At 42.1% G+C, this 27,779-nt stretch overlaps 1 pseudogene; it reads right to left on the reverse strand.

Moving 5' to 3' along the window:
* Window positions 1-3,091: 3,091 nt before the first annotated feature.
* LOC102021865 lies at window positions 3,092-27,403 on the reverse strand (annotated as a pseudogene).
* Between the last annotated feature and the right edge of the window lie 376 nt (window positions 27,404-27,779).

Raw genomic sequence — 27,779 nt, forward strand, 5'->3', positions numbered from 1 at the left:
TCACTTATGTGCATGACAGTTCAAGGCTCTGAGGGATTGAAAGCGCAAGGTCTGAGCCTCTGCGGGCCTGGGCTTAGCAGTCATGCAGCGCCATTTCTGTGCGTTCTCAGCAAGCTGCAGTCAGGCTAGATTCCAGAGAAAGAGGGGTGGGGGACTGGTGCCTCTACCTCTTCTCTGCCTCTGGGTGGAAGTGGTGACCTAGGACCACTGCAGAAGAGTGAGAAGTGTGTCATCTTTTAAAACAGTGAGCAAAGAGGAGAAGGAAAATGTCGCTCAAAGAACAGGCAGCTCCAGAGAGTGGCACCGCATGGGAGACTGGGGGTCTGGATGTGCATCATGACCTGGGCCAGTGAGGCTAACCTTTTAGAGAGGAGCCCCCAGACCGCAGCCCCAAACCTACTTATTTATTGCAAAGTCCCAGCACTGCAATTAAATCTGAAAACTGAGGTTTTAGTTTAGAAAAAACAACTCATACATTGAAACAAATCACACACGTGCCATAGGTCCACCACCACTGGCCTAAAGTGTCTTTAGAGCACACTGTCACATGCTGAGAGCACTGTGGGCCTTCAGCCACCTCATCTCCCTGGTGTGCATCCCTTTGCTTCTCTCACTTCACCTGAGCTTTTCCCTTTTTGTACCGCGGATTTTTATCTTCCCAAACCATGTCCTTGATGTTTCTGGGCGGGAGAAAGGGTCTGGCGGACAGTCGTCGTCGTGTGCAGCCTATGCCTGTGTGCGTACACGCGAGGCTGCACCTCGGGCGTGTCCACGCGGGAGTCATCTGGCAGCCATTTGCAGGGGGTTTCTTTGTAAAAATTGGGTTCTGGGTTCTTCATAAAGTTTTGGCTGTCAAATTGTGCCATGATCCTGAACAAACGCTATTGTCTTACACCCAGGCCGTTTCTCTTTCATTCATTTTTGTTACCTGGCAGCTGCTCGAGGCAATTATGCTTGCATCATTGATTAGTCCAACACACCAATTTATAGACAGATAAGAGAAATGAAGTACAGGAAAGGAAAGGGATCAACTTTTTACATCTCCTTAGTTTTTTCACTTTAAAGAGGAAAGAACAAAAACAAAACAACACAAAAGCTATGAAAGAAAATACCGAATTTCAAAACAAGATGATAGGATATCTACATTGTTATCTTCAAAGAGGTTGCCTGGATTCCCAGATGTCGGCATGCAAGGTTGATCAAACAATTAAAAATGAACTATTCCTTTCAATAAACCAGTAGAAATTAGTAGTACAATTATCTTAGCTATCCTGTTTGTGTTTATATATATAAATGTATATTTCCAGGCAGGTGCTGTGCCGCTGAGCTATATCCCTGGCCCTCCCTCCCTTCTTTTTTTCTTTTCTTCTTTCCCTCATCCCAGCTGCTCTTTCCTATTAAGCAGTTTCTTTCCCTTTCACAATATCTACTGTATCTTTCAGTTTTATTTACACTTTCATGTTCTTTCACTGAGGGAGACAATATGGTGTTTACACATGCAGGTCTGATTTATTTTGCTTATGAGTATGGTCTCCAGTTGCATCCATTTACTTATAAAATCCTCGAGTTTATCTTTCTTTATAGCTGAGTAATATTCCATCATATAAAAATACCATATTTTTCTTATTGAACATTTAGAAAAAGTCAAGAACCAACCTGGGCTTTCTTATTATCTGTCTTCATCCTTTCACCAACTCAGTGTTTGAGTTTCTACATGAGAAAGTCAGTATTTTGGGAGTTAAAAAAGACCTGGATCTCCTGACTCCTCTTGCAGTATACTTTTCAGTACAGAATCTGGGGCTGGCTTGAAGCTTAAGGAAGAGCATATCTGCCACCATTTCCCTAGGCTGCTATGGTGATACAGGGATGATATCAGAACCTCCAAATATGACATTAGGGAAACATTATAACTCCCAACCCGTTAGATGTCTGGTGCACCGAGTTTGTGTTGTCTGAAATCAAAGAATAAATTCTAGGAACAAAGAAGGTTAAGAGTAGGAAATATATATCAAGGGATAGGAAGCTCCTGCCAGAGGGACAGCAGGGGGCCCCTGGAAAGTGGGTTGCCTGAGGACCGTACTTCTCAGGGGAAGTTTTATGGAGCTCAACCATGTGGGTACAAGTAGGTTACTGCTATGATCAGCCAGTAAGATTATAAGCATGGCTGCTTAGGTGATATTGATCCAATATTACCTAAGGTGATATTGATCCAATGTGTTCTTCCTCCCAGGCAGGTGATGGATCCAGGGTTCTTGGTTGCCCACTGAGACCGATGTCTATTTAGACTTTGTTAGACAAGCATTACCCTTTATCTCACCCTTTGTGGAGTATGTCTGCCTGGTCATTTGTTGCTATCTTGAGGCCTGGCTTCCAACTGGTGCTCTCCAGCCACAGTTGCAGTGTTTTACCATTTCTCTAGACTCTCTCTTGAGGGCCCAGGCCTCCCAGATTGCCTATACTATTCTTACTTAACTTATCTGTTTACAATAATGGGAGCATCTTAACTCTGCATAAGCCTAGGCCCTTCGTATAGAGCAGACATTTGGTGTCCTTGAAAAACCTAAGCAAATAAAATTGTTTACAGTGTTAGCACCATGAATTACTTCATTATGTTGAAACAGAGAAGAAAAGCAAGCTCAAAGCTCAAGTGAGCAATATTACCCTGGGCAAACACGGCAGAATATGGTGTTTCATCTTTTTATAGGAGATAGGGTGTGGAAAAGCTAGCTGGGGATTTGAGTGCAACTTGTCCATTGCAAGATCCCAGGGCAACGCGAGGACCCTGCATACAGGACTTCCGCGAACTCACACGGGGACCTGGAAGGCATAAAAAGAAGAGCGGTCATCTTGGAGAGCCACTGTCCTGTGAGTCTGCACAGTAACCTGCACTGCGTTTCTCAGACACGGATGTGTACTCTTATTTTTGCTTTTAATGCTCTTTTTTCCTTATTTGGCCCTAGTTTTTCCTGCAGAGCTGGTTTTTCCCATATCCATTTACCCTACATTTTTTTAACTTTAAATTCCTGTATCAAGATGACAATGTTTTAACGAAAAAGTAGAAGAAAATGGAGGATAAATTCAGTATCACCTATTTGTCTCAAAAGCAAGAACAGTGAGTATTTAATAAGAATGACAATACAGTAACAAAATCAGAGCTTGTGCATTTGGCCAAACTGAATTAACTGCGTCTTTGAAATCAAAGTATATGGCAAGATGAACGTTTCATCTCAGCAACCGTTACCTTTTAAGTTTAACACTTTTCAAACACAGATGGGGGCATATTTCTGTGCTCAAAGACTTCTTAAGGGTGCGCCTGCTGATCTGGAGATAGTCTTCCACATCTGGGATCTAACCACCAAGTAGGTCCGTCTCAAATTAGCCTATGTGATCCTGTGTCTCCTTCATACAACAGTAATGTCTTTGGCAGGTGCCTTGCAAAAAGGAGCTGTAAATTAACATAGTATCATCTTGACAATATGAGGAGACCAATACTTTTAAAAGTGTTAACATGAGAAAAAACCATACTACCATGGTCACCAGCTGTATTTCTCTAACAGTCAGTTGAGGTAACCTCTACTTGTCACCGCACCACCTCTGCACACAGTTCTGACCCTCTTTCCAGCAGGGCTGTAGTCACAGAGTCTGAGTATCTCCTGAACCTTTCATTTGGTAATCAAAAGTTAGTTCTTCTCCAGCACATATGGTTCTTGTGGAAAATGATGCTATTAGGGGAAGTCCAGTATTGAGGTTAGTGATGAAAACATTAAACACCTGAAGGTTTGGGTCACAACTATGATTCACAAAGGGCAACCCATTTCCATATGGAGCCGCATCCACTGTGAATTCATCAGATGCAGAGTCCAGATCAAAGAGATACGTGATCCCTTTGTTGCTGGATAACTGCCCCGTCTTTTGGCTTCTTCACTCCTGACTACCTCTCTAACATATTCCATGACAAGACTCATTCTTTTCACCTTCGCAAGGGTCTTTACACTCTAGCTACAGTCAGTGCTACTTCGAGAGATGCAAAGTGCATACTGTGCTCCTTTCTGTCCCATTCTATTGGGACAATCAGGTCCACACTGGCATCTTGAATTGCATTCATACATGGGAGTACAGGGTGGGATTTTAATTTGTTGTTTCTTATTATAAGCCAACCCAACTGCAGCTTCAGTGAGACAACATTTCTCCGAGAAGCAATCTGTGCACGTACAACCAGGGGTCACTTCATTGACCGGGCTGATTCCAGGAGCTGGTTTGTATTCATTAATGTAGTACAAGTGTGTAGGTGGGCCCTCTAAATCGACAGTATTTTCAACAAATACCATTCCTTTCTGATTCTTTTTTCTGTTGCCTTCATCTTGCCACTTTTGCAGAGCTATCCTTTGTTAACTTTCTTTACAATGTATCGAGCAATAGCAGGTTTCAAAGTTTTGTTATTGTCTTTTGGAATTATTGCTTTGCCTTTCTTTACCTCCGATAAATAATTATGTTTGTCATCAAAGAATTGCTGATGGTCAGTGCAAGGTTGTGAGTTCGATTCCCCTACGGAAAAAAAAAAAAAAAAAAGAATTGACGAAGCAGCAATGGACACTTGAGATTTTGCAAAGGTTCCCAAGTATCTGCAGAATCTGGCCATCCTTTCCATTTTAGAAGATAATATTCCACATCCTCCCGGAGCCTGCGCCCCGGCCGCCGCCATCTTCCAGCGGTTTCCTTCAAACCGGCGCAGAGGGAGGAGACCTCTCTGCTGGCCCGGCGCGCCGCCCCTGCTCGGCCGCCTAGCCTACATTGTTTCAAAGGAACTTTATGACACTGTTTCGGGCTTGTTTTTTTTCAATTCTTTGAGACAAGGAGGACCTGGAGCCCTTTTGACTGGCGAGCTTCTTCTAAAGTAACTTCCTGTGACGGTTGGCGGAGGCCCGGAGGGCACGTTTAGGCGGCCGGGCGGAGAGCGGCTCAGGACCCGGATGCGGGGTGAGGCCTGTGCGGGCGCGCTGTCTGTTGCTTTCTCCTCCTTTGCCCGACTCTCCTCCAAACCCGGGATCGGAGACTCTGCTCGAGGCACCAGGGCACAGGACGGTAATGTAGGCTTTGTGTTTCTTCCCAGCCGCTTGCCTTCTCTCGGGGAAGGCCTTGTCTTCCGCGTGGTTTTTTGTTGTGTATTTTGCTAAATTAGCCTCGTCCCTGCGTACCCTAATTTGTAAATGGCTTCTTCGTCTTTTGTGTGTGTGTGTGTGTGTGTGTGTGTGTGTGTGTGTGTGTTTTGTTTGGGAATGCTGCACTGTTGCCTTGCCACGTGGCCAGCAGGCCTCTTGTCCTCCTCTGTGACTATGCATGACTTTTACATGATTGAACATCACCAGCTGCCACCAGTTTTTTCCTTCGTTTGTTCATTCGTTTGTTCTTTCCTTCCTTCCTTCTTTCCTTCCTTCCTTCCTTCCTTCCTTCCTTCCTTCCTTCCTTCCTTCCTTCCTTTCTTCCTTCTTTTTTTAAAATAACTGGCTTTGTGAGCTAAGGCTTGACTTTGGAGGGCATATGGGCTCATCTAAAGCAAGAGAAGGAATCTTTTTCTCGCCATAATAAAAGTAAAAGTAGGGTTCTGTCCCTTTAAGAACTCAGACTGAAGGACCAAATAGTAACCCTTGCAGCCCAGGGCAAAGTGCAAGCTCCGGTACAGATGCAAGCCTGGAGATAAAACCAGAGGCCTGCTCCCATCCAGAAGAGTGCCTCAGTGTTACCTAGCCACAGGTGTGTTTGTGTGGCGGGTGGTGGTGGTGGTGGGGGGGGATGAATGGAACCTCAAGAGAAAAAAACTTGTCTGTTTTAAAAGCAGAACCAAGCAGGCCACAACACCCTGGTCCAAGAGCCTGCCTGGGGCATCCTCACCTGGCTTTTGGGCATCCCTGTTTAAATGCAGATAAGTTAAAAAGCTATTAGGTCTGATGCCTGAACAGAACAGCTATTTAATAGAGCAAAACACATTTTTTATCCTAAAGTGTCATAAACATGGGTGTGTCAAACCCACTTTATTGTTTAAAATTTTTCCACTGATGAATTATTAATTTTAATTTTGTGGGTTTTATTTTATTAAGCAATGAGTGCTTAATAGGAAAAAATCACAAAAATAAAGTATTTTTAATATTTATTGAGTGTTTATAAAAAGCATCAAAATTTTCAACATGGACTGGTTTTTGGGGTACAAAATCTAAAAAAGAACAACAGAAGTAAACACCTGTATGAAATACAATGAAAATACCAATAGCATTCTACAAAAATTAATCTTTATTTCAATTATCATATGTAAGGCAGTGTTCACACATGACAACACCATGTTGCATACATACATATCACTTATATTTACAGCATATGTGTTTTGCTTTCCTGGTCTTTTTGTAGGACCTACTTGACATCTCGCTGGTCTGGCTGTCTTCTCAGGAGGTTCTTATCCAGTGGGTAGTTGATAGGAATATAAAATATCAATAAAGTAAAGTATTAAATTTTGAATATGCATTGTGTATTTAGAATAAGCATCAACATTCTCACATTAGCTATGTACTTGCTCACAAAACCTAAGAGATAACATCAGAAATAAAACCTATGTGGAAGCTGTGCGTGGTGGCGCACACCTGTAATCCCAGCACTCGGGATGCTGAGGTAGAAGGATCCTTGTGAGTTCGAGACCAGCCTGGGCTCAAGGCCAGCCTAAACTGCATAGCGAGACCTTGTCTCAAAAAGACAAAAAACAAAACAAAACAATTTATGTGAGCTGCAATGTAAACACAACCAAATGTCTACCACAGAAATAATCTTTGCTTCAACTGTTACACCCAAGGCAGTCTTCACACATGACAACTGCATGTTTCATACACAAGTATCACTTACACTGATAGCATGTATTTTTTTTTTTCCTGACCTTTCTTTTAGGACACAGCTGACATTTTTTTTTATTTTCCTGTTGTCATAGTAGGTCTTTGGGATATTCTGCCTGCCTTTGTACCTGTCAGCTCATCAGTGAGGTCCACAACTTTTTGTATCGTTCCCTGGGCAAAAACATTCTGTTTTTTGCTCTGCTATAAATGATCTCTTATGAGTTCCAGTTCTAATTCTCAAAGAAAATTTCTCCATGATATTTTGCACTTGTTATTTTCTCTGTAAACTATCAAACTATTTATAGCACACATATTTAGGATAGAGTAAAACACAGCCATTGGCCAATACTTTGTGTTTCAAGTGACGTCATAGTTGCTACATAACTCATTAACAGCATCTCTTCTGCCTTTGGTTTTGTTGTAGGAAGTCTTCATCTCAGGCTTCCATTTTGTTTAGGTTTTCCTATCAATATTTCCATTTTTTTTTTTTTAGTAGTGCCAATTTGTTTTTCTTTGTCGTATATGAGACCAGTGTAAATCTTCCTGAGATACAAAGATCATATTCATCCAATTCTATGTTTTGCAATTACAACATTTCATTTGGAATTTCTGCTTTATTCCTATGTACAGTTCCTGTACTGGTTAATTTATGCTCTGTCAGCAAATGTGACATAGATTGGAAACTGGTAAAACAACTGTCCAGTGGCACATTCTGATTAGTTTGGGAGATGGGAGCAACAAATCTGTTCACAGCATCATCTAGTTTATTACTATATGAATAAGGACCTGACGGCTGAGTTTTAGGATAAAATTCTAAATTGAAAGCATAAGTCTTTGCACCAAGGGCATAAATGTTTATGCCACATTTTGACCCAGTGCTTTTCCATAGGTCTTTTACACTCCTGTGATTACCATGAGAACACCCTGCTAAGTACAGCAGACCTATGAACGCTTTCAGTTCGGCTAATGAGGTGTCATAGTAAATACATTTGTGAATGTGGCTGTTGGTGCATACAGAATGTTTTACTTATATTTCAGCCTTTGTGTGTTTCACAGTATTTTGTAGCATTTTATCTGTTACAATTTTCAACATCAAATGGCAGTGCTGGGATTCTGTTCAGTACTTGTCACCCCTGCCAAGACCCTCACTATATTTTTGGATCTTGTACTAACGTTGGATCACCCATTTGATTGTGTGACTCTTTCACCTAGTCAAATATGTATATTGCTGTTTTTCTTTATCATCTGAATCAAGGAGGTCTGCATTCCTTGTGTCTGTACCAGTGCATTCTTGCTTCATTTCACTGTCACAGGAACTTTGGCTCACATAGCTAAAGTCACAGTCATCATCATCATCATCATCATCACACACCCACATAACTCTTCTGTTGTGAAACATGTATTTTGCCCTAATGGATCATCTACATCATCCATGCATGAGTAATCTGATGATTCACTTTTGACCTCCTCCAAAACTTCAGAGCTGCTTTTTCATGTGCTAATGTACTGAATTGGGCTACTTCTATCAAAACAACCAAAAGAAAACTTTTTAAAGAAAATAAATCCTAGAGCAGTGTGGGTGTATTACACCCTCTGTGATGCTCAAGTAAACATATGTCAAACCTGTTAGATGGAGCATAATGTCGGTGCAAATCCTGGTGTGACATTTTTGCACATGTGCACACACCTTGCCTTTTGTTTTACCAATGGAGAAACACAAAGATTGCTTCTTGTGTCCCTCAAGCAGAGGTGCTGAGATGCACAGCTGGCTACTATTATGCTAAAGTTAAAATTTACAGAAAAGTAAGGGATCTGTTTGTGAAACCCAGTGGTATGTGTTGCAAGTTAAAGTAATGGTGAGTATAAAAACAGAGGCATCCTAACCAACTCTTAGTACTTCTTCTGTCAGAGTAAATGCAATTGATGCTTTTTCCATATGGCTTCTAAGTGCAAGTTGGACCATCAAGAAAGAGGTTCCAGGAGTTGTTTAAAAGAACTTTGCTTGGAAAAATGTGCTCATTACCTTATGGGACTTTGGACTAGACAAGGCCAACAGATGGCCCATCCCCCTTTTCTCTAATGAGTTAATGGATCCAAATATAGAGACAAAGCTCTTGGTGAGGGTCTTTCTTCTGTGGTCTGTGGTAAAATACTGCTGGAATCACTTTAAGCTTCTGAGATAGAGATGTCTGTCTAGGTTTTGCAAAGTTACACAACAGGTGCCTTATGGACTTTGGGTCTCCTCCTTTTGTACGTAACACTGCCTGAAGGAGCAGAGGCCTAGTTCTCTCCCTTCTCTCTCTGGGTCTGAAGACAAACAAATGAGAAATCTGTTGGATCTCACCACCAGGTGGATTTCACCAGCTTTTCCACTAGGCCATATCCTTGTTGAACAGGACAGGTCTGATCCTGACCATTTAAAGCAAAAACAGTTTATCTACTGTTGTAATATGGTCTGAGTTCAGTATGAACTGGCATGTGGGAAAATATGATTACAAGATGACACTCTAGGCTATGAGATGACTGTTCAGTTTCTGCTTGAAACATAAAAGGTGGAGTGAAATCTCTTATGGTCAGGCTTTTCTGACTCTTTATCAGAGGGAACGTTCAAGAACTATGGTACTTAGCACAGGCTTCAAGAAAGACATAGATATCTTGGATGACATTGTTCTAAGGCCTCCATTTGTCTCTCAGGGGGATCTCAGTCATGCTGATCTCTTTAGGGAAGATCACACACAAGGAAGTCACTTTGACTTCCCTTTTATAATCCTCAAAGTAATAGATCAGGTCCATCCCCTCCAAAAAACCAAGGGCCTCCATTAGAGCTCCATGCCCCAGAGGAGCCCAACATTCCTCTGCTCCCTGGACAGCCTCCTCAGAGAGCCCTAAGTCCCACTGGAAACACACGGATGGATTTGAGCCCCACAGGTGGAACCCAAAGTGGTGCTTTCTACTACTTTAGTTCACAACTTGTCCTGCCAAGGACAAGAGAAGTCCCAGAGATGGAAGTAAATTCTCAAGTGCAGGTTCCTTTCTCAGCTGTAGATATACATCTATGTAAGGAGCAGTTAGAACAAATATCAGAACAGCCTAGTAAGTTTGCAGGTGGGTTTCAAACTTCGGCCCTTGCTTTTAGCATGATGAGATGTCCAGTGCGTCTTGGCCACATGTTGTAAGCCAGATGAAAAACAAAGTATCCTGTAAGAGGCTAGAAACTATGCAGGTGCAGTATGCCTTGAGAAGGGAAGGGAAACACCCCGGGGAGGCTATTCCCCCTTCAACAGAGTCAAACTGGGACTCTAATATTTAGCAGGGCCTAGAAATGATGTCTAGTATGGTAGCTGCTCTTACTCTGTTGACAAAAAGATGCATTAAAAATCTGTTAATTTTGATAAAGTGAGTAGGGTCTCACAGGGTAGAGAAGAAAATTTAGCTTTGTTTCATGACTGATTAGCAGAGGCCTCCCACAAGTACATTAATAGGGAGAGACACTAATGGGACAACATTTCATCTGTCAGTCAGCCCCACATATCCAGTGTAAGCTACAAAAACTTCAGACTGGGCATCAACAACCCAGTTGCTGGACATGGCCTTTCCTGTGTTCAGCAATGAGGATCCAGAGTAGAAAGAAAGGAGAAAGGCTGGAATTATGGCTGTTGCAACTGGTGATGCCTTAAATCCACTGAAGTTATATAAGGAAAAGGCCAGGGACAACTGAGGGAAGGATTCCTGTTTGAGTGCAGTAGGACTGGACAGTGGGTGTGGGGCTGCACCAAGCCTCTGCTGACACTGTGCTCCACATGGGAGGCAGCAAATAGGTGTGACTCTTGGCACTGGAGGGTTGACTCTCCCCACTCCCACAGAGGGGCTAGGCCATCCAGAACTCTCATTTTCTGCTCTGACAACTGAAGAGGTCCAGGGAGACCTGCAATGCCCCTGTCCATGGACATCCCTACCTCTTCCTAGGAATCCTGCGTAAATGCAGACACCATAGGTGAGCTAGTGTGACTGCTTATTGATACAGAGGCAGCTCTTCCTGTTTTGATTTCCTTCTCTGGAAAATTCTCTGCTATGTCTATAGCCATAGTTGGGTGTACAGGGAACCCTAGTTGGAGATTCTTTACTCCTCCTCTGATGTGTCACTTAGTCAAATGTTTAACTACAAATTTCTAATTGTCCCACAGTATACTACTCTGAGGGAAGAGATTTATTAACAAAACTGGGGGCAATTCTCAAATTTCAGCTAAGGCCAAAAAGGATTTTATTTATTGGGAGTACACCATGTCTCCCTAAGCAAATTAGCCAACAGGTAAGTCCTAAAGTGTGTATAAAAAAATACCTGACAAGGCAAATTCAGCTATGCCAATCACTGTAAGTCATCTTCCTAAGCAGGTCACAGTCATGCAATGTAAAACACCCCAGAGAGACATGCCTGAATTCTCCTTGGAAAATCAGAAGGCTGATAGGGAGGCAAAAGGGCAGCCCTATGGCATTAAAACTCCAACCTTTTTCCCAATTCCAGAGGAACCACTGAAACCAGTCTATACTCCCTAAGACGATAAATGGGCCTTAGGAAAAGGGGGAATTAAGAAGGGATTCTAGTGGTATTTAGGAAACAAACCAGCCCTTCCCCCAAGGGATGCAGCAGAAGGCTGTAAAAACATGTCATGATTCCTTCCATATGGGAAGAGATGCTACACTGGAAATGGTCACTCGAGTTTTCACAGTATTAGGACTAAGAGCTACCACCAAACAGGTCTGAAAAAGTTGCCCACTCTGTGCTTACAACAACTCAGATAAGCCCAATCCTCCTCCTTTATTAGAACCTGTACAGTGGAGACAGACATAACCTGGAGAGGACTGACAGCTAGACTTTACCCACATGCCACCATTTAGAAGATTTAAATAGATGCTTGTCCTAATTGACACCTTTACAGGCTGGATTGAGGCCTTTCCTACCGGTTCAGAAAAGTTTACAAGGGTAGTCAAGGTGCTTCTGAGAGAAATCATCCTTAGATTTGGACTACCTCAGTCTGTCCAGGGTGACCATGAAGCTTCTTTTATTTCCCAGATAACTCAGGGAGTGACAAAGGCTTTAGGAATAGACTACCACCTTCATTCCACTTGGCAGCCTCAATCTTCTGCAAAGGTAGAGAGAGCCAACCAGACCCTAAAGCAAGCTCTGGCAGAACTTTGGAAACAAACAGCAAACCACTTAAAGCCAAAATGGAAAGGCCCCTTTTCAGTGATCCTTGTAACACCTCCTGCAGTAAAACTGCCAGGGATAGATAATTGGATTCATCTTTCAAGAATAAAGCTATTCCCACCTGAACTGTCTAAGAAAAAGTCAGAAAAGACACCCAAAAGAAAAAAGCTACTCCTGTGAGGCTCTGGAAGACTTGAGATTTCAGAGAGCAAAACTACCACACTGCTAGATAAGTAGACAGCACCTTGTAAGGCCATGGCTGTCAGACTCTTGATGCTGTCTCTGAAGTACCTCTCTCACATACAGTCTTCTCCACAGGAAGCAAGGACATCCGCCCTGCTCCACACAGCTGGGCTAATAGTAAAGTTTCTTTCTCCTGTCATACAGGCAGTTCAAGGGTTACTAACTCTCTTCTCAGTATTTTCTGACAGGTTTTTCTTTCCTTAACCCAGCCAGTAAGCCACAACACCCCAAGGCAGTTGGAGAGGTAGGGTCTACAACCCCTTCCAGTTGAAGAAGCTACGGAAGACAGAGGCTTCCAGCCCCCTCAACATCCCATAAAGAATTATGGGATTCATGTCTTGGAGATAGGATGTGGCAAAGCTGGCTGGAAACATAGACAGGAGTTGTCAATTGCAAGGTCCCAAGGCAGGGGCTGGGGATTTAGCTCAGCAGCACAGCGCCTGCTTGGCTAGCCCAAGGCTATGAGTTCGATTCCCAGTGCCGGAAAAAAAAAAAAAAAAAAAAAAGCAAGGTCCCAGGGCAATGCAAAGACCCCGTATGCAGAACTTCCCCCAAGCTCATGTGAAAATGTAGATGGTATTAAAGAAGAGTGATCATCATGGACAGCCACTATTGCGCGTGAGTCCACACAGCCCACACCAAACGTGGTGTGTACTGTTATTTTTGGTTTTTACTCTCTCTTTTTTTATTTGTTTGGCCTAAGTTCACTCCACAAAGCTGATTTTTCCCCTGCTCATTTACCTCAGATTTTTTCTATAAACTTTTTGGCACTGTTATTGACTTGTCTTGTTCAGTTCTTTTTTTGACACAAGAAAGACCTGGAGTACTTTTGACTGGTGAGCCTTTTCCAAAGGAACTGACCTACAACAATCTTGCATTGTATACCCTTACAGAGGAGGAGGCAGGTGAGCTTGCTTTACATGTATAAACAGAGAGCATGGATGAAATTTAGAAGGCCATTGATGGGGCTTCTTGCCTGCTTCATGGGTCTGTAGTTACAGACTTGGGATACTGGGTGGCTCCTCCTGCAGTTGGCCCTGTAATTGGATATAAATCATTTAACTCCCCTGAGCCTCTTGTCTGTAAAACGAGGTCACAGAAGACAATCTCTTATTCTGTCTTATTTCCAAAGTTCTGTACCTTGCACAAGCTATTGATCAGAGAAATGGGAAACATTTTTTAAAATTTCCCTGTTAGTTTCTCATTGTGTGTAGTTTGGAGTTGAAACCCTCTTTTTAAGCAAAGAAAAAGCAATCAGTGATCTTGACAGACACCCTTGTTAATTATACCCAAGGTAAAGAAACACATTGCCTCATGGTAGGCATTGGAGTTGTGTTCTTATGCTCATTTTTGTTTCATACAACCAAATTTTGGACCAAATAGAGTTTTGGGAAAGAGAGTAGGCCATGCACTTATATAATAGGTCGACTATTGGCAATACTGTGCATTTGACAAGAACAGCTGTCAAATCGGGAAAATGTTTAGACCAAGAACACTACAAACTAGGAAAAAATATTTCTAATTATTCTGGATTAAGGAAATGGGCACTTGTTGAATGTTCTAATGTGAACAGGGGCGTAATACCTGGCACCTATCTGACAACTCACAAAAAAAGACTGCCGAGCGAACACAAGGATTAAGGAGTGATCTATGCAGATTTGTTCTTCTCTTCTACTTAAACAGGATGGAACTGATTAAGTGCTCTTCCCTCTTCCTGTCTTTTTCTCTTTTCTGGTCTGAAAGTTGTACATACTTTTCATACCCATTGACCGGTTTTCCTGACCTTTGATATTTTGTAAATACAGAAAAATGTAAATCTTCTTACATTTGACTTTCAATTTTACACTCTCCTCTAAAAAGACAGGCAATCATTATTTTTCTCTGAGAGACAGAAGTAACTTTTCTTTTTTTTTTTTTTTTTTTTTGACAGGGTCTCACTATGTAGTGCAGGCTGGCCTTGAACTCACTGTGTAGCCCAGGCTGGCCTCGAACTCACAGAGATCTTCTGTGTCAGCCTCACCAGTGCTGGGATTACAGGCATGCACCACCAGGCCTGGCCAGAAGTAGATTTTTGATGGTGCTAATGAAGCTGAAGCTCATGGGCTCTTATAGTTAGTACATATTTAACAAGTGCAAAGCTAATTATCATTTGTAGCCCCTTCCTTGAGGAGGTGTATCACATGTGAATAGCTCCATGAGGTTCATCAATGTAGATAGGCAGAAATCTGCAGAACATGTGGGAGTGGATATTGAGAGAGTGTGATTAAGGTAGGAGAAATACAAAGATGGAAAAAACTGGAAATAAAGCTGAGGTTGCAGAGAGAGAAGGGAAGAGGGGGAAATGGAGAGAACGAAAGGACAGCAGAGGGGAGAGGAGAGGAATGAGGAAGGAGTTCTCCTTGTTGACTATGACCACGATTTGGCCTCGGCCTATGGGTTCCACTTCCCTTCCTGATTGTCTTCCCTAGCAAGTTTTGCACTTGCTTATCAAGCACCTGAGTTTTTGTAAGGAAACTGTTGTTCTGTCATACTGACTTGGCTTCCCTGGTTGAAGATTGGTCAAAGTTCAACCTGTCCCCTAAATTCAAAGTACATGTTTCCAAACTCTGGTATTCCTGCTCTATGGTTCTTTTCTATTTGATTCATCTCTCTCTCTCTCTCTTTCTTTTTTTTTTTTTTTTTTTTTTGGTACTGGGAATCAAACTCAGGACCTTGGGGCTGGGGATTTAGCTCAGTGGCACAGTGCTTGCCTGGCAAGCACAAGGTCATGAGTTCGATTCCCCGTACTGGGGAAAAAAGACAAAAAAACTCAGGACCTTGCACTTGCCAGGCAGGTGCTGTGCCACTGAGCTATATCCTGCGCCCCTATTTGATTCATCCCTTTAAACATTTTGAACATTTTTATTTAGGAGTCTTTAAAAAACTATTCCCTTATTTTGTGTTCTAGATTGTGAATTCTCCCACGACTGAGCTGAACTCCCTTCTGGCATGGTGTGTGACTGTGAGTATGAATATACCCTCAACGGCCATTGTTCTTTGTTCTGTAGTAGAACTGTCTTCTTGTTGAATCATCTCTAGAGAGTTTTTACCAGGGACCCAATGAGTTCTCACCAGCTCCTGACCATTTTCATACAAGTATATTGGCCTTGAATGACTGCATTCTTGCAGGTAGTGTAAATTCAGATCCCTTACCCATGTGAGGCACAAACTTTGTCACTAGTATTCATGTTCTCTTCCTATGCACAGAGTTGCAGGCAGATGAGAAGATTCCTTCTTTTGTTTTAGGATTAGGGGGAAGAATATTTATTTGGGATTCTGAGTGTGGCTTTATCCAGTTAGTTCAGTTTTAAGTTCAATTACACATGGGGCTGGAATCCCCTTCTCACAGTTTTAGAACCCAGACCAAGATGTTACAGGCTAATCTGATAACTTGGCAAGCTGTTTGGATTCAACTTCTCAGACCTCTAACTTTTAGTTCATTTTTTGTGGCACCTATGACTTCTCTTTCTTGGTTTCAAGTTATTGTAATGTAGTGTTTGAAAAACAGATGGATTTTCCCCATTAGTTTGATCCATCATATTTATTAGAATTTGCTCTAACTGTTGTTCAAGGAAAATTACAGTATGTCCTTGATACTATTTACGCTCTTTTACATCTATGTGATCAGGTTATTTCTCTTTTTTTAAAGGGTCATTTCAAAGGTTTTCTTGGAAAAACCTCTCCTTATCTCCCTGATAGTCTGCCCTTTCCTCCTTGCAACATACTCTTCATCCAGAAACTTTCTCATCACTCTCAGATATGTAAAGAATACATACTTGATTTTCTACAGTGAGAATCATCTTCCTCTCACTGCCGCTGCCCATTGTCCTCAAACTTTGGAGTGAGAAATGTCAATGTTCTGATCATTTCAAGAACTATAGATCAGTTTTACCCTTACGCACAAGGTCGATTTTGACTCTTTTTCACCCGTGTAGCTAGTACTCTGAATTTCTTTATTTTCCCCTCTGTGAAGACAGTGGCACAGTGAGAGGACCAGAGGTTGTAAGGGAAGTGACTTGTCTTCCTTTCCCCTTTCCTACCGTGTCCCAAACTTTCGACCCTGCCTATTCCCCCTGAGAATAGATCCTCTTGTGTGAAATGAGGCTCCTTTCAATGCTAGAGACTCAGAAGCCTTGAGTCTTAAATGAACATTTTTATCCTTCAGTTTATCCCCAAATGGCAACTGTCACTTTTCAAGGCCATGCTGATGTGGGAACTTTAGAATGTAGCTCAAAGCTAGGAAGGATATAGATACCCTGGGATTTAGTCCTTTAGCTAAATGGGTTCGTTGTCTTTCAGATATTTTTCCTGAGGGCCTCTTTCATTTCCTTTACCAGAGTGAAGGTATGGGTTGGCCCCTCCATTTCTGTCCATTTAGGATTACTGGCAGGCACTGAAGGAACTGTCACAAGACATGTGAGATGCAGGAAAGTCAGAACTTTGGAAAGGAAGAAGGGGGCCTTGGAAAGGACAAGGACTTAGGGCTGGTAGGAGAGACAGTGGGTGTGACAAGGAGGAAAGAGGGGAAATCTTCTGATACTGCTTCTCCTCAGGAGAGTAGGACTGAGATTTTGTGGCCAGGAGAATGCATGGCAATGCAGTGGACAGACTACACATGTCAGCCTGTGGACTTGAGAGAGTTAGGACTTGTGGACTTTTTTTTTTTTTGAAGTAAAGACTGTCTGAATTTTCTGTACAATTCTGTGGATGTACTACCCTGGCTAATGGTAAGACCATTTTGTATCATGTTTCACCATATCTTTATAATAAAGATCACAGTGGCAAGGTATAGGTGAAAAAGAAACGCTACATTGCAGAGTACAAACAGTATAGGTCTGGAAGCTTCTATGTCACTTACACAGCTTCAGATGCCAAGTCCACTTGATGAGCTCTAGTCCTGCCATCAAGGGAAACAAACCAGATCTCATGGATATGAGCACCTGGCATTGAGCTGTGATGTTGTATCCACTCCCTTCTCCTGCCAGCACCGACATGAATAATTTGTGCTGCAGTTACCACTCAGGAAAGAATGCGAGAGTTCATCTTTTTTGCAAAGCCCAAGACAGATTTTTGGCCAGTCAGCTATTTTTGATCCATTGACCCCTCAGTTAACCAGGTACATGGTTTAAAAAATAGTTGATGGTGAAACTAAACTGAAATGTTTCATGAATTAAGCTACTCACAGCAGAAAAAGTTCACAAAGTGCAGGACTTTCATAAATAACTCCTAAGCAAGTGGGTCCTTGTAAAAATATTTTTATGGGCTCTAACCAAAATCTTCACCTTTCTCTACGTTGCTTGGTATGAAACTTTCCTGGTCTATCTGCAATAGCAGAATTTTTTTCTACTTTTTCATTCAATTAGAAAGGGAAGGAAGAGAAGAAGGGGAGGAATAGAGGAAAATTAGAGTAGAAACAACCAATGTACAAGGATTAGAGGAGAAACAACCAACAAAACATGCTGATCAATTTGCTGTTTTTCAATACATTGATATTGAAATGTGGCAAATATGACAAATGCAGTTTGGAAGAAAGAACTTCGCTGCTACACATCTCTATCTTTATCTTGCCCAGTGTTATGGTTATATATAGACAAACCCTATGCCTCATGTGCTCATAGGTGGGGCTTTTGGGAAGTGACTGGATCATGGGTATGTGCTACTGGACCATTGGTGTGTGACACTGGATTAGTCCACTGATAGGTGTGATATGGGAGGTGAAGCCTGGGGGGAAGAGGGGGGTCACTGGGCATGTTCCTCCTCCTGCCTTGATCTGCCATGGTTCTCACTGCCCTGCCATGGACTGTTTCTCCTCTGCTGTGCCTCCCTGCCTTGGAGCCAGCCAACGATAGACTGAAATCTCTGCAAACTGTGAGCCCAAATAAACTTCTCCTCTTTTAACTTATGGGTATCAGGTATTTTGTCCCAGTAACGAAAGTAACTATGATATCCAGAATGAGAAGGAAAGTTAACTGTAGTGAAAGCAGTGGACTAGGTGTCAGACTGTGCTCAGGCCAGAGAAGGACGACAAACCTTGGGAGACCATGTCCCTCCTCCGGGTTTCCATTTTCTCTAAAGTAAGATGAGAGGACGGACTCAGATATGATCTAAAAGTCTTTCCCACTCTAACATCCTACAGCTCATTATCAGTGATGGACCGCAGCTTGTTCAACATTCCAACACTCTGAGCCACAAGTGTGGAAATGCAGCTCGTGTGTGTGTGTGTGTGTGTGTGTGTGTGTGTGTGTGTGTTTGCCATGTGTACTCATCTTCCTCAGCCCCCTAGTCCTTTTTTGCTGTACTGACAACTGAACCCAAGGCCTTCACATTGAGTTACTTCCATTAAGACAGTATCCTACTAAGATATTAACTTGCCTTGGATAAACTTGAACTTGCAGTCTTCCAGCCTCAGCCTCCCAGAGTGCTGGGACTATAGGTGTGTGCCACAATTCCCTGTTCCTCAGTCCCTTGTTAACAAGATGGAATAACCTCCCTAGGTAGTCAGCTCCTAGGATGATCCCTGGTGACTCCTCATGTTCATGCTCTGCCTCCCGGTGGAGCTGCATTTACTGATCACTTCTTATATGTCCATTTTGGACAAACTTATTACATAACTTGTAAGTACATTAAGGAAATGCAGCTATTATAAATTTGAAGGAATATTCTCTCTTTCTCTTTTTTTTTTTTTCTGGACCAGGAATCAAACTCACAACCTTGTGCTTCCCAGGCAGGTGCTTGCACCACTGAGCTATATCCCCGGCCCTACTGATCACTTCTAACAAATAGAATGCAGTGGGAGTAGTAAGATCTCCTTTCTGACAGCAGAAAGACTGGAGCTTCTGTCTTGCTCACCCTTCTTGCTCACTTGCTCAGAAAAGCCAATGAGCATGTTGGTAGCTGCCCCAGGAAAGGCTCATATGTGGCACAAGGAACTGATGTTTCTCTCCAGCAACCAGCAAGACCCCAGCCTGAGCCCAGGAGCAGACTTCCTCTGTGCACCCAGGTTCCTGACCATGAAACCCTGAACGACAGCACAGATGTTTGTTGTGTTAAGTCACTAAGGTTTGGAGTAATTTTTTTTTGAGAGTTAATTAATTAATACCTTCATCAAAGGCTTTGTGTCCTTTGATTCATTATCATTTCTGAGGTTTTGTTCTCAAATCAAATCGAGTTTACTTACAGGCCAGGGTAAATGTTGGAAAAGGAAGAATAATCTTTTATTCTCCTAAATATTCAATGAGAATAACAACTTACTTTTAGTGAGTATTTCCTAGATGCAAAGCACTAGTGATAACACTCATGGCAATTCTTTGAAGATTAACAGTATTAATAACCTCAGTAATAGATGTGAAAATTGCGACTTGGAGAGGGTAAACAATGTAGGGTAAAAGGGGTCCCAAGTAAGCAGAAAGTAAGGGCAGTACGATCTGGATGAGAGAAACCACACAGTCTTTACATGAAGGTTGCATGGCCAGAGCACCAGGACGGTTCAGGGGGGCTTGGGCATCAGGCATGGCTGGAGTAGGTGTTTACTGAGGAACTTTCTGTGCTATTATAGACAACTAAGTTAGATAAAATATTACAGGCAGTCAGATAGGCCTAGGCCCTCAAAGGAGCCAGTGCAGAAGACAAGATACCTTGCATCTGTGGGAGAGACAGGCACCTCTGCTGTGGGCCTGGCCTCAAGACAAAAGATAAAATAAATACACCCGTGCTGGGGATATAGCTCAGTGGCAGAAGCGCCTGCCTACCAAGCACAAGGTCCTGAGTTCGATCCTTGGTACCAAAAAAACCTCCAAAAAACAAATGTACCCACATATTTCCTAAGGATAAACATCAGGGATTGATAGTCTAAATAGGTATTGATCACCTTGAGAAAGCCAGAAAGAGCCACTAGCCCAACCTCCTACAGGAAAAACCTGTTCTGTATTCATTCCCACTTGCTATGTGACTTGCTTCCCTATTTGATCCTGATTTAATCAATTTTACCTGAGGACTTATACTCGTCATCTTATTGGTTGACCATAGTTTTGTCCCACCTCATGCCTACCTTGTGATTTCCCATTCTGCCCACCTTGGACCCACCTCATGATGTGGATTTGCTATATGAAAGTCCCTAGAAAAGGCAAGATCCTTGGCAGCCCACTCGGGGCCCCTTCTGTCTCTCTCAGACGGAAGCTTTCTTTCCCCCAATATATATTCTGTTCTTAAACTCCTTTGTTCCTAAAATTCATCCTGTGATTTTAGAGAACACGAACTCATACCAGACACCTGGCAGGTTGGGAGTTTCTTTCCCCTATATCAAGGCTTTTGTGATTTTGTGGACGTTGATTGGAATTGTGATGTAGTGCTTGGACTCACACAGAGTCGCCAGGAAGTGTGGCTCTTCCCCTTGGCCCACACCCAGGTGAATCACTCTCCCCTTCCTCCCCTCGCATACCTCCTACCAGGACTCTCCAGAAAGCACTAAACTAAATGTCCTATCTGAGACAGAATTCTGGCTCTGGTCCAGGCTAGGTCATGAGCTCTGGTCTGTAACAGGAGTAGGCTTTGTGTCTGCAAAGAGACCCTGTTCTTCTGTGTCAGCCTGGGCTGCTGTAGAGAGAGCAGTACATTCTCTGGACCCACTGTGTATTCAGTATTTTTAGCTATTGTCCTTATTTTCTCTCCCTCCTTATGACCCTGGTTCTTGCTGACGCCATGAGAGATGGAATTTTAAGCACTATAAAATACATCAATAAATATTTGCTTAGAAAATAACTCCTTGACTTGACAAGACTAAGATTTCTTTCTCTCTTCCTCCTCTGCCTTCCATTGAATACCTACTATGAGCTATTGCTGGTCATGGAAAGATGAGCAGAGTCACTGTTTTCAAAAGCTCATAGCTTTTTATCTAAATTACCTAGTTCCATAGGTGTTGGTTATTAAATTGTCAACAAATGTCAGAAATGATATAAGATAGTGGAACAAAATAACCAGGTGACTGAATCTTAAGATGTGTTGTATTCTATAATTACAGTATAAGCTGTTGCTGACATTTTTTATGGATCAGCGATAGATTATTTCCATTAAGTAAATATTCTCCTTAATATATGGTTCTTATTTAGAAAAGCTGGATTGCCAGTTTTCTAAGAATTATAGTCCATTCAAATAGATCAACTTCAAAGCTATGTTGAGCAGCAGCTTTTCCTGATTCATAAGAGCCTTTAGATTTATATATAGAACCATAGGAAAACTGTCGCGCGTGACCTTTTATATTATTATAGATGTAAAGAGAGGAAATGAGAGTGAAGAGATACAGAAGCTGGGACTAGGGATGTGGCTTGGTGGTAGAATTCTTACCTTGCCTGCACAAGGCCTTGGGTTCAATCCCCAGCAACACACACACACACACACACACACACACACAGATACAGATGTGCCAGAGAGGCCCTGGGAAAACTGAGTGTTAAAAGTTAACACAGTTGTCATGACTAGACAATAACAGTGGCATCCTGAAGACTGAATTCTTTCCAGCCCATGCATTGGAAGAACTGCAGGTTCTGGCTCAGGTATAATGGGTTAACACTTCAGGGAAAGGGACTTCTCAGCCAGCAGTGCGTGATCAGCAGGGAGCAGTAAACACTGCAACTTCATTCAGCAGCACTGAGTGCTCCCTTGCAATCAGGGGCTAGGGAAGAAAAGGTGAATTTTATGTGGAAGGAGGAAACTGCTTTGGTGTTAACTGATGGAAATAGAATTATTAAAAGTCAAAATATATGTTAAGCTTTAAAATTGTGAATCATAATTGGATTTTGTAGCAAACTTTGTGAAAGAATATGGAAACTGGAAATATTTCAATATTGAGTTTTAATGCAAATAAAAAGTAACAATGTGGAAATGTTGGTGAATGTGAACAGATAAAACACATAAGATACAATATGTTGAAAATAGAGAGCACCTGATTTCTACATTCATGGAACTTCACAGCGGGCAGAGCCAAGGACACCAACGGGAGTAGAGCAGAGGTCTTGGCAGAGACTGAATTCCAGTGTATCTGTGCCAGTAATCTAGGTAAATGGAACATCTAGTTGGGTTATAACAAGAAAATTCAAATGCAAGGGAAGCAATCAAGTGCCATGTGTACTGGCATGGACTACACGGGTCATAACCAGTGTCTATAATCAAGTATTGGCAAATCCATGCTGTCTACTGGCTAATGTCTTTAGCTTAGATCTAGTAGAACACATCCTTTTAATGGATGTGTGATTGACTTGGGATGGAAACAGTTTCCTAGTTTGTTCTTCAGATTTTTCTCCTTATCACTTCTTATCACACAGGGATGAGCCCATCCCCACAAGAAGGTGGGAGTTGAAATGGAAATAAAACTTAAAAAGAGAAGAATTTGAATCACACATCTGACCCTCCTTGTTTACTTTCAGGCTCACCAAGCAATCTTTTCATTAATATTCAGTTTTCCAAGTACATTTGCCTCTTAGGGAAAGACTGCACTATCCTTACTTATGTGAGGATTTTGGTCCAGGCGACAGTCCAGTTTGTGATTATCGGCACATCTATTTCATGCTTATAGACCAACGGCCATTAGTCCAGTGGCTTTCAGGCTTCAGCATACACTGGAATCTCCTGCATAATCTTAGCAAGAGTTTCTTTAACATCAAGCTGGGCTTCTTAAAACTGGGTGCTGCCATGTCCTGAGCTGATGCCACTGTTCTAGGAATTACACTTTGGGATCACTGGGCTGGTCATTAGGGCACTGACAAGACTTAATTTCTGGTCCTCAGTGCAGGACTAGACCCAAAATATTGGCAATTTCTGGGTAGATGTCATGTAATGAAGTTTCCTGATGTCTAGCCAGCCTGTCTCTGGCGGCCACGCTACTTTAAGGAAAACCTTTCAATCATGGGCCAGAGTTAAGTTACCAAATCTGTTGGCCAAATCTGTCCTGATCTTATGATTTATATTAGGGACTGTGTGGTGCATATGTGCAATGTGAAACTGTTAGCTGTAAAAAGGAATAAAATCCTGTTATTTTCTACAACATGGATGGACACTGCATGAAGTAAAATGAGTCAGGCACAGAAAGACAAATGTCACATGCTGTCACTCACATATGGAATCTAAAAACATTAAGGTCATAGAAGCTGAGAATAAAATAGTGGTCACCAGAGGGTGCAGAAGTTCCGGGGACAGGGAGACGGGGAAAGGTTGATTAATGGACACTAAATTACTATTAGATAGGGAGGAGAAGTCCTGGCACACAGCCAGTTGACTAGAGATCACAATAATGTACTGTGCATTTCAAAAAGCTAGAAGAAAGGAATTTGAAAGTTTTCACCATAAAGGAAAGATAAAATATTTGAGGATATATCTATTTTTATCCATGTATACACATATCAAAACATCATATGATATCCCATTAATATGTGCAATTTTTATATATCTATTTAGAAAAATTAAAAAACTAATAAAAAAATTTTTTTTGTTTTTTTGAGACAGAGTCTTACTATAGAGTTCAGGCTGGCCTTGAACTCACTACATAGCCTAGAGTGGCCTCAAACTTGCAGTAATCCCCATTTCAGCCTTTGGAGTGCTGGGATTACAGGCGTGAGCCACCATGCAAGACCAAAAAATAATAAATGCTTTATTATTTACATGCACTGCCACAAGTGGGAACTCTGTTGCAGTAATTTTTGAGGAATATAATCTAGCTTCTTCCCTGCAAGTTAATGACAATATCTAAAAGTCAAAGAGTCTTCCACTTTTCACTCTAATCCTCATTATTGTCTTTTTGCCTTTCCTTTTTAAAAGCAATTGCTATCCCTTCTGCATTAGAAGAACTGGTATTATATAAAATTTCCTTGCTAGTTTCAACTCACTTCCAGCTCTTCCCAGTTTCCCAGTTTGCTGAAAATCTGAAATGTTCTCTGTGGCCGTTAATGATGACATATCAACCTGCTTGGCTTGGGAGCCACCTGGAGGAGTGGTGAAGATAGGCTGGGTGTATCTGAGTGAGTCATGGAAGTGTAACCTTGGGGTACATATCAGATTCCTGGACTTTCCCTCTCTGGCAGTGTTCCTCAGCTCTGCTCCCCAGTCACTAGGAACTAGGCAGCTTTGCTCTGCCAGGCCCTTCCACCATGCCGTTTCTGCCTTGGAGCCAGCCTAGCATGGACTGAACCCTCTGAAACCATGAGCCACATTAAACCGCTCGTCCTGTAGATTGCAGGTGTTGGGACGTCTCCCTCAACAATGGGATGGTGACTAATCCAATGTCCTTGCTTCTACTTCTTTCTTCTGCCCGTAGTTGGCAGTTCTTACTTGCCTGACATACGGAACAGTATATTTGTCTTGACTGACAAAATGTGACCAAACAATTATTTCCTTCCAAAGCTGTTCTGCCTCTCTAAACTTTTTCCACTGTTTTTCCATCCCTCTTCTATGGTTGGGGTGTTTGTGTCCTACCCCCAACTCATCTGTTGAAATGCTAACCCTGAAAGTGGTGACGTTAGGAGATGGGGCCTTTGGGAAGGTGATTAGGCCTGAGAACTCTGCTGCATAAATGGGATTAGGGCCCTTATAAAAGAGGCTTGAGGGCCCATTCTGCCATCTGGAGACTCAGTGACAAGGTGTCTTCTGTGAAGTGCAAAGCGGGCCCTCACCACACACAGAACTGCAGTTCCTTTTGCCAGCCTTGGGAACTCAGAATTACATGTTTGCTTTTTATTCTCCAGGCAAAGATATTTTGTTATAGTAGCAAAAGAGACTATCCAGTGATTGCCTGTTGGGGTAGTGCTGCTCATGGAAATATAATTTGAGCTGCAACATATAAAAAATTCTCATTTTAATATACAAGTATTAAATAATGAAAGACTTTTGTCATTTTGTATGAAGTCTTCAAAATCTAGTGTGCTTGACATAACATATCTCAGTTGATGCTTGTGCCACATTTTAAGAACCTCATGTGGCTCATGGCTAGTGTGTAAGACAGTGTAGTTTTAGGGTCTTTGAGTTCTTGGAATCAGTTCCTCCAGAATGATGCAGCAAGTTCCTACTGTTTTGAAAACTGTCAGAAGAGACTTGGCCCAGCCCTGAAGCCTATGCCTGCAGCGCAGGTCAAGAATTCTTGCTCTTAAGAATCCTCAAGCTGCAGAGGATATGGTGCTCCTGCCTTCAGCAAGCCAGCTTCCTTTGGTGGCTCATGTGTGGGGACAGCCTAGCTGATCGGCACTGAGGTGTGTGCTGCGCTCTTTCGGCCTCTGTGCTCTGGGCTGTGGCACCCCCACCTTTACCTTCTAGATGCTCCCTGCTCTTACTTTACCTCCAGTTGCCACAGATATGGAGGGAAAGAGGGATAAAAAGCATTAGAATTAATAGAGACTTTGTTCTAGCCTGCCAGACGAACGGCATGGCTTGGGCAGCATGTTCTTTGTAGTTCTGACAGAGGTTTATGGATAAATAAGGAAGAGGATTTGTACTTAAATATCAGACACATCGAATGGTTGGCTGGCCATCCTGCTCATCCTTTTGTCTCTTGCATTGTCCTTCTCCAAATCATTTGTCCTCTGGATCTTGACAAAGCGCCTGCACAAAATTAACAGGCTTGCAAAGCCTGGATGAGCAAAATTGATTTGCCTATAATCTGTTTGTGAAGAGATCAGGACGTGATTTTAATTTCAGAGCCAAGTCGCTAGTCTGTCTTTTTGTCAGGCAATTAGTTCCACTGACTGGACCAGAATGTTAGATGCAAAATGCCAAGGGGAGCCAGGCAGATGGGAACAGCAGAACCTCTTTTGCTTCCTTGGCCTGGTCCTTGTGCCAGGCTTCTTTTATCTGTCTGGTTTATCTTGGGTCGAATTCCTTGCTCAGTGCCAGGCTCTATGACTTTATGAGGGTGCAGTGTTGTGAAATGGAGAAGGGGGGAATCAAAGGAAAGGCCTAGGGGTCTATTCTGTATCTGAAATTTCTCAATGAGGATCTGGAGGGTGGTAATAAGATTGCTGCTCTGGTATGGACTTTCTGGGAGTGTGATAAAATTCTCAGATATTATTTAATTTAGTTGTTCAACAATCCTAATGATATTAATATCCTCACTTGTTTATAATGAAATGGAGGAGCAAAATAAGAGGTTGGTATTTTCCAGAGCCACACCTCTAAGCAGTACACATTGGAGTTGATGTGTGGGTGCTCTTAGACTCTGAACCACCTTAGATACCCATAAAACCCACTGCTTCCTGCACTTAGAATGAATTAGATTTGGAGAAAGAGGCAGGGTGATAGTGGCCACAGCAAGGGCAGGGATTGTGTCTTGCTTCTTGTGGCGATTAATCTTGATTTCTCAACTTCGTTAGATTAGGAAATGCATAGAGCACATTCCTGGGTGTGTCCTGCGTGGTCATGGAGGTAAAGCCCTGGCTACTGCATATGGTCCCTGCCTCTTCCTCTGGCGCTGTTTCCCCACTCTGCTTCTCAGCTGCCATGAATTAAGCAAATTTGTTTTGCCACGTCCTTCCACTGTGATGTTCCTGCCTTGGAACCAGCCAGCCATGAACTGAATCCACCTGAACTGTGAGCTAAATTAAACCTTTCCTTTTTTAAGTTGTGAGTATTGGATATTGTGCTTGAAAATGGGAAAGCTGACCAATATATTGAAGTGCTTAAATATCATCCAGTCCCACCTTGATTTGGCTCATGGAAAGCAAACATAGGCACAACCATATTTGTTTAGTGACTGAAACACATTATCCCATCTGATTCTCATGATGATCAGGAGAAATAACAAGGAAAGGTATTATTATTGTTTTTATCTATGGCTTTTGCCTGAATTAGAGAGAACACCTCACATTCCCACAACTGATTTAAATAAATTTGTGTTATTTTAATTGTCAGGGAGACAACTTACCTGGAAAAGTTGAAGCTCCCACAAGCAGATACTCTTCTCAATGTTTGTGTACCCCTCATCCCCAACACAGATAAAGACCACTCCTGTGGTCATGAAATTTGGTCCCAAGTGCTGCTCTAGGGCTAAATAGGGTCTACTTGATGACATCTCGCATAATACCCTGCTTCAAAGCCAGAAGTACAATTTAATAATTTTTAATAAATAAATGAATGAATAGCATAATGGAAGTATTTTCTTAATATAGACTAAGCTAATTATGGTGATCAGTCATAGATTGAATTAGTGCTTCCCAGGCTGGCTGACTCTATTTTTCAAAATGAGTCATCAGAAACAGCAAAACAACTTATTTCTTCAAGTTGTCAAAATGCAAATTTAAATGTCATGTTAAGTAGTGGCAAGATGTTGGAGAGGGCTAGTCAGTGCTTACTACTATTTCATAGTAATTAAAAATAAGGCAAGAACAATGTTTATGCCAAAAGGCATTTAAATAGTCAAGTCTAACTCTACTTAGATAATGAATTAA

The sequence above is a fragment of the Chinchilla lanigera genome, unplaced genomic scaffold (genome assembly GCF_000276665.1).
Source record: "Chinchilla lanigera isolate Chin_1 unplaced genomic scaffold, ChiLan1.0 scaffold00065, whole genome shotgun sequence".
Taxonomy (NCBI): Eukaryota; Metazoa; Chordata; class Mammalia; order Rodentia; family Chinchillidae; genus Chinchilla; species Chinchilla lanigera.